The 12,578-nt window shown below is 39.8% G+C and overlaps 1 non-coding gene across 1 annotated transcript; it reads right to left on the bottom strand.

Moving 5' to 3' along the window:
- Positions 1-12,212: 12,212 nt before the first annotated feature.
- On the bottom strand, positions 12,213-12,319 carry LOC116874420. The gene has a single exon (XR_004383993.1). It is a non-coding gene; the product is annotated as a U6 spliceosomal RNA (small nuclear RNA).
- Positions 12,320-12,578: the final 259 nt, after the last annotated feature.

Raw genomic sequence — 12,578 nt, 5'->3', positions numbered from 1 at the left:
GGGCTGGGTTTAGAATGCTCAGGAATGTGAGTGGAAAGAGATTGCCAGGCACTGCTGCCCTGGCAGGTTGTCACAGAGAGGCTAGAAGGGGTGGGACTGATAGATACCAGGCAAAGTTTTGCTCTCTGGGCACCATGTACTGCCCCAGGTGTACCTGGCCCCCAGGATGTACTTATTCACCACTTTCTTCCCACCAGGAGAAAAAAGACAGTCTACAGAAAGCATTTCTAGGGCCAAGTTCATCCACTAAATTTTTCTATATTTAAAGACCACCGTTCAGCAAATGTGTTGCACACACTAATACCCGAGAGTCTATGCAACAAAAGCTTATGTGGATGCCAGATTCCTGCATTTAAATGGGGCAGTGCCAGGAAGCACTGGAGATCCTTAATTCCATTGCTGGGATCACTTTAAGACCTCATACCAGACCAGGCCCAGACATTAAGGATCAATTCTCCAAAGACAGGAACCAAAAAAGGATCACTTGCTTTTATCTACCCAAGAGTACATTAAGGAAGAAACTACCAATTAAATGGGAAGTTACCACCCCCTCTCTACTTTACTGGTTCTGCATCTTGCTAGATGTGTGTAGGTACAACATTCTCTGCAGAACTTGTGTCTATAGGGTAATGGGATTTAATGGTGCTAAAAAGAGCACCAGTCTTAGAGTTCAAAGGCAAGCATTTGTCCAGATCTATCACTTACTAACTCTACAAACATAAGCTAGTTAGCAAAGTCAGTGAGCAACAACTATTCATATATAAGATGGGAAAACATTTCTTTCCTTTTTAAATTATAAACTGACACATGGGGCACCTGGGTGGCTCAGTGGGTTGATCCTCTGCCTTTGGCTCGGGTCGTGATCCCAGGGTCCTGGGATTGAGACCCACATCGGGCTCCTTGCTGAGCAGGGAACCTGCTTCCCCCTCTCTCTCTCTGCCTGCCTCTCTGCCTGCTTGTGACCTCTCTCTCTCTCTCTCTGTGTCAAATAAATTTTTTAAAAAATCTTAAATTATAAACTGACACATGGATGTTAAATGTATTATTGTCGAAGGCTCTTGGAAACTTGTTGGCAGTTTTCCAAGAAGGATATATAATAACTGGTGTACTCTTAGGTAAGAGTCAGGAGAATGGTTTCTGTTTCTTAATCCTGGGTGACTTTGCTTCTGACCCCCTGTTGCTTCATCTTGTAAAATGAAAGGGTGAGACTAGATGCTATAAAGGTCTTTTTCAACACCAGCATCCTGATGCATATAAGTAAACCATCTTGAGAAGACTGACTTATAACTCGAAGGATTATGTGCCCTGTTCAGAATCTCCATGTTCTGGATCAGGGGTTAGTAAACTATGACCTGCCAGGCCATATCCATCCTAACACTGTATTTTTTTTTTTTTTCTGACAGAGAGATCACAAGTAGACAGAGAGGCAGGCAGAGAGAAGGGAGAAGGAGGCCCCCTGCTGAACAGAGAGCCCCATGTGGGGCTCGATCCCAGGACCCTGAGATCATGACCTGAGCTGAAGCAGAGGCTTAACCCACTGAGCCACCCAGGCACCCCATGACACTGTATTTTTTTTAATAAAGATTTATTAAAACACAGCCATGCTTACTTGTTTATTATTGTCTATTTTTGTTCCATGCTAAAAGAGCAAGAGTTGAGTAGCTATGACAGAAATCATATGAAACAAAGCCTAAAATATTTGCTATCTCATCCTTTACAGAATGTTTGCCATCCTCTATTCTAGTTGATTGCTATATTGTTTCAACAAAAATATTAAGCCAAAGCTTGCTAACATTCTTTTTTCAAACATAATATGACAATCTGAGATATGTTTATGCTTTTATTTTAAATTAAATTTAAATTAAGAAGTCTACAGACTTCTTGAGTGGTTAAACATAATATAATAGTAATAGTAAACCTTCTCAATCTGGGGAGACAAAGGACATTTATGCCTTGGTAGTATTTTCACTGGACAGAAAGCTTAAATAGGGTTTGGGGGTAATAAAAAATAAGATGTATTTTATGTTCACAAGAGAAATACAAATTTCTCTTGTAATTTCTCTTGTAAACTAGATGAAAGGAGAGCAGAATTCATATCTGGAAAAAAATTAACCCTCATACTAAAATGCAAATATCAGAGTGGAAACTTCTCAATGTTTTCTAGTCAACTCCACCTCCATTCATAAAGGGATCAGTGCATATTTTTCTCCCACACCCTCTAGTTTCCACCCCCAAGTCCAGCAAAATCAAGAGACAGTGAACTCAGAACTCAACAGAAAGAAGGAAAGGAGGAAAAGCAGTGAATTCTTGAAATATTTACAGCTTTCGGAATTTGCAAAGCACAGGAATAAGCCAGAGAACTAGGACTTTGTGAGTGATAAGTCCCCAGGAAGTGCTACACTCCCCACTCCCACCCCAGCACCGGAACACTGGACTCCCTACACCTACCCAACACAAAGAATTTGAAACCAGAAGATACTGGGAAGTAACAGGAAGAGGGAGAAAGACGGGAATGAAAGCACAGGCAGCCAGGTGGATGCCATTTACACAGTGCAAAATAACAAAGTAGCTAAACCAGCATGTGATTATTTCCTCTGTGAATGTGTGTGTGTGTGTGTGTGTGTGTGTGTGTGTGTGTGTGCATTTGCTGCTTCTATGCTCAAGGGATAGTGTTGTCTTTCATTTCAGTTACCTCTTGCTATATAATAAGCCATATCAACTATTTATTAGCTCACAGATCTATGTATAATCAAGTTGGATTCAGATGAGTGGTTCTCTTCCCTGTCTCTCCTGCAGTCATGCAAATACAATCAGTTAGAGGGTCAGCTGGGAGCTGGTCCAATATGGCTTAACTCCCCTTTCTGGTGGTTTGTACTAGCTCTTGACTAAGCTACATGTCTCAGCATGCTATATAGTGGAGGGAAGGATTCCAGCAGACAGAGAAGGCAAGCCGTCACATTAGCCGAAGCAGGTTGCTTGGCCAAGAGCAGATTCAGGCAGTAAAGACCAAACTTCTGTCTAGTGATGGGATAGGAAACTCACAGTGCACAAACTATGTACACAGGGATGGGAAAGTGTGTGGCCATTTTTCACAATGTATCACACAATCATAACTTTGAGTTCAGAGAGGATGAACTTGAGATTGGAGTATACCATGTCCTTGTGAATTGTTAAGCTAAGAGGCATCAGAGGAAGGAAACTGGAATTTGGGGTGAGTCTGAAAAACTTGGGATCAAAACTCAGCTTCATTGCTTACTTACTGTGTGACATTGGACATATACTGTTTAATCTCTCTAAGTCCATTTCCTCATCTATAAAATGGAGAACATATTATAGGTTCAACAGAGTGAAATGCCTAGACAGTACCTGGCACATAGGCCTTTGAAAGATTTAGTTTCTGCCCTCAGATACCCATGCCTGTGTGAATGAATGCGTTTCATGGCCAGCAATTATAATTGAGTGAGAATGCATGGGGCTTTGGCTTTTCTGAGCACTGAAGTTTAGTGTCTGGCAAATAACAACACAATAATCCCCAAAATATAGCTTCTCACATCAAAACCACATGCCACATGGAACTGTTTGGACTGTGAGGCCTGAAGGTTTGGGGGCCCTCCAGAGCTCAGTCTCTCCAGAAGGTGATGACTCACACAGCTCCACGAAGGAGGGGAATAGGGTGGTCAGACAAGAGGTCATTAACCCAATCACACCCTAAATTTCTTCATTATCCAGTCTTACAAATTGGGTGGCCAAGAAGCCATGACCAAAAGGGAAGGATTTTGGCAAAGGGATGGACTTGATTTTGTACAAATTCTGTTGAAGGACTTGAGCACAGACATTCCACTCAGGAACAAGTCAGAAGAAAGGACTGTGGTCTGAAATCCTTAGTACAGGGCAATTGGAGGGCTTATGATTGTTAAAGGTGAATTCGCCAGAAAATTGGAAGTAACAAAGCATCAGCATTTGAGAAGGTAGGTTTCTATATGCAGCTGTGGCTTTTTCAAGAACTGGACTTGAGCAGGGTCTGCTGTGGCCTGTGGCAACCAGTGTTGAGAATGCCAAGACAATTCTATGGCCAGAGTATAAGTGCACTTGCTGGCAGGAGGCACATTCATAATTAAAGTGCTTTGGAGACATTTATGTAATGCTCTGACTTGTTCTTGGAGGCAACACCAGGGCCTTGAAATGACATGTTTGTGATAGGGGTAGTGTACTTACTATATAAATAACCAAGGTCTAGGGGAGATATCAGGCACAACAGTTTCTCAGTAAGTCCAACAGGGGTATTCTCAGTTATGTTCTCAAAAATGTTGGGTATTTGCATAGAAAAAAAAAAATCAGCAGCCCAAATTGTTAAAGTCAGGTTCTTTGGTTTCCCAGTTTTAGCCCTAAACATTCCACATTTCAGAAAAACCCTCAGTCCCAGGCAAATCAGGATGGTTGGTCACTCAAAAGTGGGGCTATCTCATAGTCACCAACACGGTCATCCATCCAAGATCAAATTTAATCTTGGATATCCAATGAGTTGCTATAAGGGTCTCCTGCAGGGATAAATTAACCAATACAATAAAGGTAAATTCAGGGGTACATGGGTGGCTCAGTTTGTTAAGCATCCATCCTCGGCTCAAGTTATGATCTCAGGGTCCTGGATTGAGCCCCACATTGGGCTCTCTGCTCAGCAGGGAGCCTGCTTCTTCCCCTCCCTCTGCCTACCACTCCTCCTGCTTGTGCTCTCTCTCTCTGTCAAATAAATAAATAAAATCTTTTTAAGAATAAATACATTAAATAAATAAAGGGTAACTTCTGCTCTCTCCAGATTAGTCCTTACAAGTATATTAGTCAAGGTTGTTCGGAGAAACAGAACCGATAAGATGTGTGTAGATAGTTGGATAGATAGATAGATAGATAGGTAGATAGATAGATGATGAAAGACCGATAGATAGATGATAGATAGATAGATAGATAGATAGATGATAGATAGATAGATAGATAGATAGATAGATAGATAGATAGATAGATAATTTTATGGAACTGGCTCACGTGATTGTGGAAAGTGGCAAGTCCAAAATCTGCAAGATAGGTTGGCAATCTGGAGACCCAGGGAAGAGTGATGTTGTAGTCTTGAGTCTGAAAGCCATTGAGAGGCAGAATTCCTTCTTACTTGGGGGACCTCAGTCTGTTTTCTCTTAAGGCCATCAGCTGATTGCATGAGGCCCACCCACATTATGGAAGTTAGTCTGCTTTATTCAAAATCTACTGAGTTAATTGTTAATATCACCTAAAAAAGTACATTCATAGCAATATGCAGACTGGTTGGTGTTTGACCAATCAAGGTGACACATCAAATTCACCCTCACACCTAGTCAGACACCAGTCAAATTAAGATACAATCCCATACCTTATAGTGACTTGGATTCTGGTAGAAAATCCTAGGAATGATATCCTCCTCCAAGAACTAGAGAATCTTCTTAAAGGATTTGCTAACACCCATGTGCACACCACCTACTCTGGCTGGGAAACTGTAGAGTTCTGACAGGGATTCTTCAAGACTGGGAGAATACCAAGACTGGGACTCAAGTCTTGGCCAGACCCATTCTCAGTTTGCTTTATGGTGTTTTGAAGCCACAGCAACACTGGAATGAGAGCACTGATATCTCATCTCCTCCCTAAACTGTGGGAGGAATTGGAAAGCAGCAACACTGGCCTCTCTAAAAGTTCTGGGTGTGCTGGAGTTCCCTGGCTCTGGCTAAGGCTGCGACAAGAAGAGAGGAAAGCAATGTTTGTCAAACAAGCCTACAGAGCTTAGAACATGACTGGAACATCTTCCTTTTGGTTAGGATATAAAAGTATGTAGTAGTCACAATTAGAATAGTCACAATTGTAGTCACAATTAGAATAGAACAATTATAGCATCCTTGATTGTAGACAATTCATGATTTAAAAATATTATATCTGTAATACTCTACCAACCATAGAACCTCAGCATTGGGAGCACCTTAAAGTTCACCTTGTCATTGTATCCAGCTGTAACACTGATTACAAATAAATTGCAATAAGCCAGAGGCAGCATCAACACTTGATTGGCTCTGATTTGCTCATGGTGTATTAAGAACTGCCCAAGTTAAAAAAATTTGAATTCTTCTGAAAATTCAAATTGCTCCTGTCTATCATGGCATTTATTTTCTTTAGTCTTCTCTTGTGGTCTTCCTTACCTGTCAATGATTTTCCTGGTTCCCATTTAGAGCACAGACCCAGAACTTGTGAAGGAAAAGAAGAGGAGAAAATATAAATGCAGGAATAAGAAAGAGCCTAAAGTCAAGGCAACACCAAGAAACAATAGGCAAGATAAGGGTAAAAATAAAGTTGGGTGAGGCGAATTAAGGTGGCACAGACTTTGTAAGGAGAAGATAGCCAGGACATATAACAAAGAGAGAGAAGATGGAAAAAGAAGGGAGAGAGCAGAAGAGGCTCAGGAATAAAGGGGATGGGGTAAAGATCATTTACGAGGCAGATGAAGAGTCCTGATACAGCAGAGCTTAGGCTGGAAAAGGTTATGCAAAGGAACTTGGTGGTGGCGGTGGACTCGCTGAATGACTTGGGAAGACAAAGAGGATGGCACCTTGACCATGTAAAGCTAGTTCTACTCTCCTGCTCATCCCCCCACCAGGCAATCTGCTCCAGTTCCTAAAAGCTGCCATGACCTTACCCCATTTCAGTGGAGTTTATTGTCTTCTTCCTTTCAGAAAATAAGGTGAAAATTTGCCTAGTTTTGGTAACTTTCCATTTTCTCCTAACAAGTATCCCCTGCCTACATCACCTAGGGGACACAATGTCTCCCCATGTTAAGTCTCCTATACTTAGGATACTCCTCAGATAAATGAAAACATATACACAGATCTTCCCAAAACAGGTTCTGACATTTATTCATATTAGCAAACAAGCCACAGAAATTCTCCAAACCCTCTGAAAAACATGCTAACCTAGCATTTTCCCCAGGAGACACAAAATTTACTCATGCAGACATAAACACATATACACACAGACATAAACACATATACACACAAACATACACACACACACATGCGTGCGCACGTGCACGCACACACACACACACACACACACACACGTGTTTTCCTGTACATTGCAAAACTAGGCAGCTGACTGACCTAAGTGGAGGCATAATATTTTAGAGGTGCTCCTGATAGCCCACAAGGGAGTCAGTGTTGTGGCCTGCGATGGTACTGACCAGGTTGTATACTGAATGTACAGTATGTCAAAAGGAAAAATCATTTCCAAGAACAATGATGGAAGTAGCCCAAATATGTGCTTGGAGAAAACCAAGTGAATTTGGGGTTTGGTCCAAGTAAAATATCAAAAGGATGAATCAGAAAAATATATATGTGGGGCTTTGAAAAGTTATTTTTCTTTGTACAGTTAAAATGGCAGCGTTTCAATTTGAGTTTCAAGTGCACGAAAGATGTGTCAAATGATCCAGTTTGTAGCTTGTGACCAGCCTGGAGGGGAAATGATAAAACATTGTTTTGATTATAGACCTAAGATTGTTTCAATAAACACTGCCTGGAGATCACGTTAATATCAGATCTTTTTTAAACTGTCTTTCTCTTTTTACTGAGCTTTTAAAAAGAGTTTTTATTTTGTTTTTGATGGGGTCTTTGAAGGTTCCTGTCTTCAGCCTCAAAACCTACCACATCCCCACTGTTTTCTGACGTCCTTTAGTCCCATCTTTGCACAGTTCCTCTGAGATGAGCTGAAGTCCAAAGCTTTTATAATACTAAGCAATAAATCTCACTGTCAGGGTCAGTCCAAGGCCATGAGACATTATATGACAACCTGCGAAACTGACTCGATGTGCTTTTGACTTTGGGGGGATGTCAGTGAAGGAACATGGGATTAGGAGTAAAAAGTCCTGCCTTTTAGTCCTGGCTCTGTTGTTTCTGAGCTTTGTCTCTTTCCATTTTATTCATTTAGCAAATATTGTTGAATATCTAATATGTGCCACACACTCTAGTAGGAACTGAATAGGGAAATAGAAGTAGAGTCAAGGAGTTTGTAGTTGGGGGGTGGGCAACGTAAACAATAAAATAGAGTGAGGTGTGGGTTAGCACAGCAATGGAAATACAGGCAAGGTAGAAAGACTGCACAAAGAAGAAAGTAAATTGCTCTGTTGGGGAAAAGGAGGGTAGGCTTTCACTAGGAGGTGACATAAGAATTAAGTTCCAAAAGACGGTTGTGTCTAATCAGGTAAATAAAGAATGGGTAGAGGACATTCTTGGTCAAAGAAAGAGCAAGCACAAAAATTCAGAGATGGGGAGGGTATGTGCTATGGTGAGTGCTGTGAAGTGTGTAAACCTGTCGATTCACAGACCTGTACCCCTGGGGATAAAAATATATGTTTATAAAAAATTAAAAATTAAAAAAAAATTCAGAGATGGGACAGAATTAGTGTGTTTGGAAAGCTATATACACTCAACTATAATTGAAGCATAAAGTGTATGCGATGAACAGGAGGAAAAGACTGCAGGAGGAAGTGAGGGTAAAGAGTAGGCAGAAGCCAGCGCAATGATCTTAGACATTTTGATCTAATAACAACAGTGGCTAACATTTACAGAGCACTTTGAAGTGTCCAACACTATGCAAACACTCTATAACCATCATCTCATTTAATCTTTACATCAATTCTATAGTACTTTCTAAGAAAGTACTATAACGAGTAGCTTGGAGGACATTAGGAGAAGGAAGGGGAAAATGAAGGGGGGAAACCAGAGCAGGAGATAAACCATGAGAGACTGTGGACTACAGGAAACAAACTGAAGGTTTCAGAGGGGAGGGGGATGGAAGTTTGGGTTACCCTAGTGACAGGTATTAAGGAGAGCACGTATTACATGGAGCCCTGGGTATTATAAGCAAACAATGAATCATGGAACATTACATCAAAAATTAATGATGTACTGTGTGGTGACTAACATAACATAATAAAATGTAAATAAATAAATACCCCTCCAAAAAAAAAAAGAAAAGAAAAAGTACTATTATTTCTTTCCACTTAATAGATAAGGAAACTGGTCCTTGAAGAACTTATGTAACCTCTACAAAATAGAGACAGTAAAAGGAGAAGTTGGGAGGAAACCCTAGCCTGTCCAACTGCAATGTCAGTTCCCTAATGCTGCAATCTTTAGCAAATGGAGATCACAATGACTTTTGCCAGGTTGCTTTTGATAGCATATATAAGGGCAGAAACTACATTCTGTGGGTGGCGAAACAATCTCAAGGAAAAACATTGAGAAGATCAAGTTCAAGTCTTATGATCTCAATTCTAGTTTTCTCCAATGTAGAGTAGTGAATAAAATGGAAAGAAGGTTGAGCCAAACATAGGAATTCCAAGAAAGAAGGCTCAGATTCTGGCGTGGATTGACTATACCCCAGGGTAAGAAAGTCTGCCTGGCTGAGAAAGAGAGTACTGATGGTGGTATATAAAATGGGAGTGACACAAAATGTTACACTGCTCATAGATGGGGAATTACAATCAATGGAGCCTACAGAGAAAGACACAATAGGAGATATCACAATTGAGTGGGGTACTGAAGAGAGAAGTAAGGGTAGAGGGAAAGAGTAATTCCAAAATGGCCAGTAGTTGAGCAAACCACAGAAGCAGGAAAATACAATATCTATTTAAAGAAGTGACTCTAGATCATGTTTGCTGAGCACAGAGTTCAAGTATGAAATTAGGGCAAGGCAGCACTGGCTGGGACCAGGTTATGGAAGGCCGAGCTAAAGTATCCAGCTTTTATTAGGGACAGAGGAGTACCACTGAAGACTTCTGTGATGCGAGCAGTGTGACCAAGGACCTGTGCTAGAGCAACTCACCTGCATGTCTGTGTCTGAGGGTATAAAGAGCTCTGTCAAGGCAGTCAATGCAATAGCCCAGGTGTGGGTGCCAAGGTCTGAGCTACAGTAGTGACAGACAAAATGAAAGGGATATACCAAGAAATATTGTGAAAGGAGAATCACAGTACTCTGTGACCGGTGAGATGGAGCCATCATTCATGATTCAAAGGTTTCAAAGACTTCAAGGATGGTTATAGTAAACAGAAATGCCAAAGTAAGGACAAGGATGTGTGTAGTTTTCTTTTCATTTGCCTCTCATAATTGTATACATAAAATTATTTGGTGAAGAAAAACCTGAAAACACAGTTAAGGGAAAAGAACTGAAAAGTCCATAATCTCACTGTTAAATATTCCCTTTTGATATACCTTCTAATTTTTTTCCTTCCCTATACATATATATTTCTAATATTTCCATCATAAATTGGGTCCTTCCTTTTTATAATTTCTTTTCCCCTTAGTAACATATAGTGAACATCTTTCCACATCAGTAATTGTAGTTCAACATTGTTGTGCTGATTACATAGAATTCTATCTTATTGTTCATTACAATTTACTCTATCTGTTCCCTGATATTAAGAATTCTGCATGATTCCTGGGTTGCCTGGGTGGCTCAGTGGGTTAAGCCTCTGCCTTTGGCTCAGGTCATGATCTCTGGGTCCTGAGATCGAGCCCTGCATTGGGCTCTCTGTTCAGCAGGGAGTCTGCTTCCGCTTCTCTCTCTGCCTGCCTCTCTGCCTACTTGTGATCTCTGTCGAATAAAGAAAGAAAAACCTTTAAAAAAAAAAAAAGAATTCTGCATGATTCCAGTTTTAGCTATAACTAACATCCTTAATGCTGAATATCTCTTACAATTTTAATTATTTCTCTAGTATAAATTCCTAAAAGTGTAATACGAGGCCAAAGGAAATGTAGATTTTTTAAGGCTTTTGACATATTGACAAATTATTGTCATATGACAATATGACATTTGTCATATTGACAAATTATCTTCCAGAAAGAACAAACTGTTTATATTCCCAACAGCAGTATAGGAGTGTACAGAGAGAAGGAACTATGTAATGTTCCCATGTAAAGAAACTATGTACACTTTCAGATATGCAGATTTTTTAAATGCCTATAGGATGCATCAGAGGCATTAGGAAATAAATAATTGGAAAGGAAGGAACTAAATCATAAAAGAAAAATCCCTCTTCCTATACCTATTCTTTCTCTTCAGTGCGGTTTCTTCATAGCTCTTCCTCTGAAAGGGAGCTGAAAGCAGTAACATCCCAGTAGCAGTAAACTCATCTAGCACTTCCAAATTTAGTTGTTTCCAAATACCATTTTTCAGTAAAAAGATTTGGAGTTCCTTAAAAGAATGGCTCTAAGACTGAAGAGAAAAAGTAAAAGATGAGCCTGAAATAGCTTTTTGTGCCAGAAAATAAAGACAGTTTTCAAAGAATGATGGTCATGTCAAAAGAACACAAAAGCCAAATTGACAATTTAGTACCAAGATAAATAATAATAGAAATAACAATAGACTAAAATCCATCAAATAAAATAGGAAGCCATCATAATTTTAAATTAATGAATAAATTGGAAGTTTGATGATTAACAGGGTATGTACAGAGTCTCAAAGCAATCTTCCATAAAATATTCATCAATTACAAAGAAGAAAGAAGTCTGAGAGATACAAAATTAATTGAGTGATCAAAATTAACATCATCACTAATGGCACAAATTTAAATCATATATCTTTCAACACTGCAGTAAAAGGAATGTAACATCACTTCTGGAATATTCCAGCAAAGATGTGTAATTTAAGGCTAATCATGATGAAACATTAGTAAACCAAAGTGAGTGAAATTCTACAAAATAATTGGATTTGTTGTCAAGATCATGAAGTCAAGGAAAGAGTGAGGAACTACTCCAGGCTGAAGGAGATTAAGAAACATGACTGATTCTAGATTAGATTCTGTTGCTATAAAAGAATTTATTAGGACAATAAGTAAAACTGACATGGGTTCTGAGAGTTAGATGTTAATAATGTTGATCTCCTGGTTCTTTTTTTTTTTTAATCATTTTTGTTAAATTTATTTTCAGCATAACAGTATTCATTGTTTTTGTACCACACCCAGTGCTCCATGCAATCCATGCCCTCTCTAATACCCACCACCTGGTTCCCCCAACCTCCCACCCCCCCACCTCTTCAAACCCTTCAGATTGTTTTTCAGAGTCCATAGTCTCTCATTGTTCACCTCCCCTTCCAATTTCCCCCAACTCCCTTCTCCTAACTCCCCATGTCCTCCATGCTATTTGTTATGTTCCACAAAAATATGGAACGCTTCACGAATTTGCGTGTCATCCTTGCGCGGGGGCCATGCTAATCTTCTCTGTATCGTTCCAATTTTAGTATATGTGCTGCCGAAGCGAGCACTGATCTCCTGGTTCTGATTATTGTATTTTGGTTATGAACAAGAGTATTCTTTTTTGTTTGTAAAAAAATTTTTTTTAAATATTCAGAGCTGATTATGCACCATGTCATTAACATAATCTCATATAGTCAAGGGGGGAAAAAGGTTCTTTTTAGTGTTCTTGCAAATTTTATGCACATTTGAGAAAGAGAGATGGAGGGAAGGAATAAAAGAAAAATTTGGACAGAGAGACAAGGAGGCAGACCAGGGATAGGATCACCC

This window comes from Lontra canadensis, unplaced genomic scaffold (genome assembly GCF_010015895.1).
Source record: "Lontra canadensis isolate GAN:19392208 unplaced genomic scaffold, GSC_riverotter_1.0 scaffold36, whole genome shotgun sequence".
Lineage (NCBI taxonomy): Eukaryota > Metazoa > Chordata > Mammalia > Carnivora > Mustelidae > Lontra > Lontra canadensis.
This window is presented reverse-complemented; position numbering and strand designations above follow the sequence as displayed.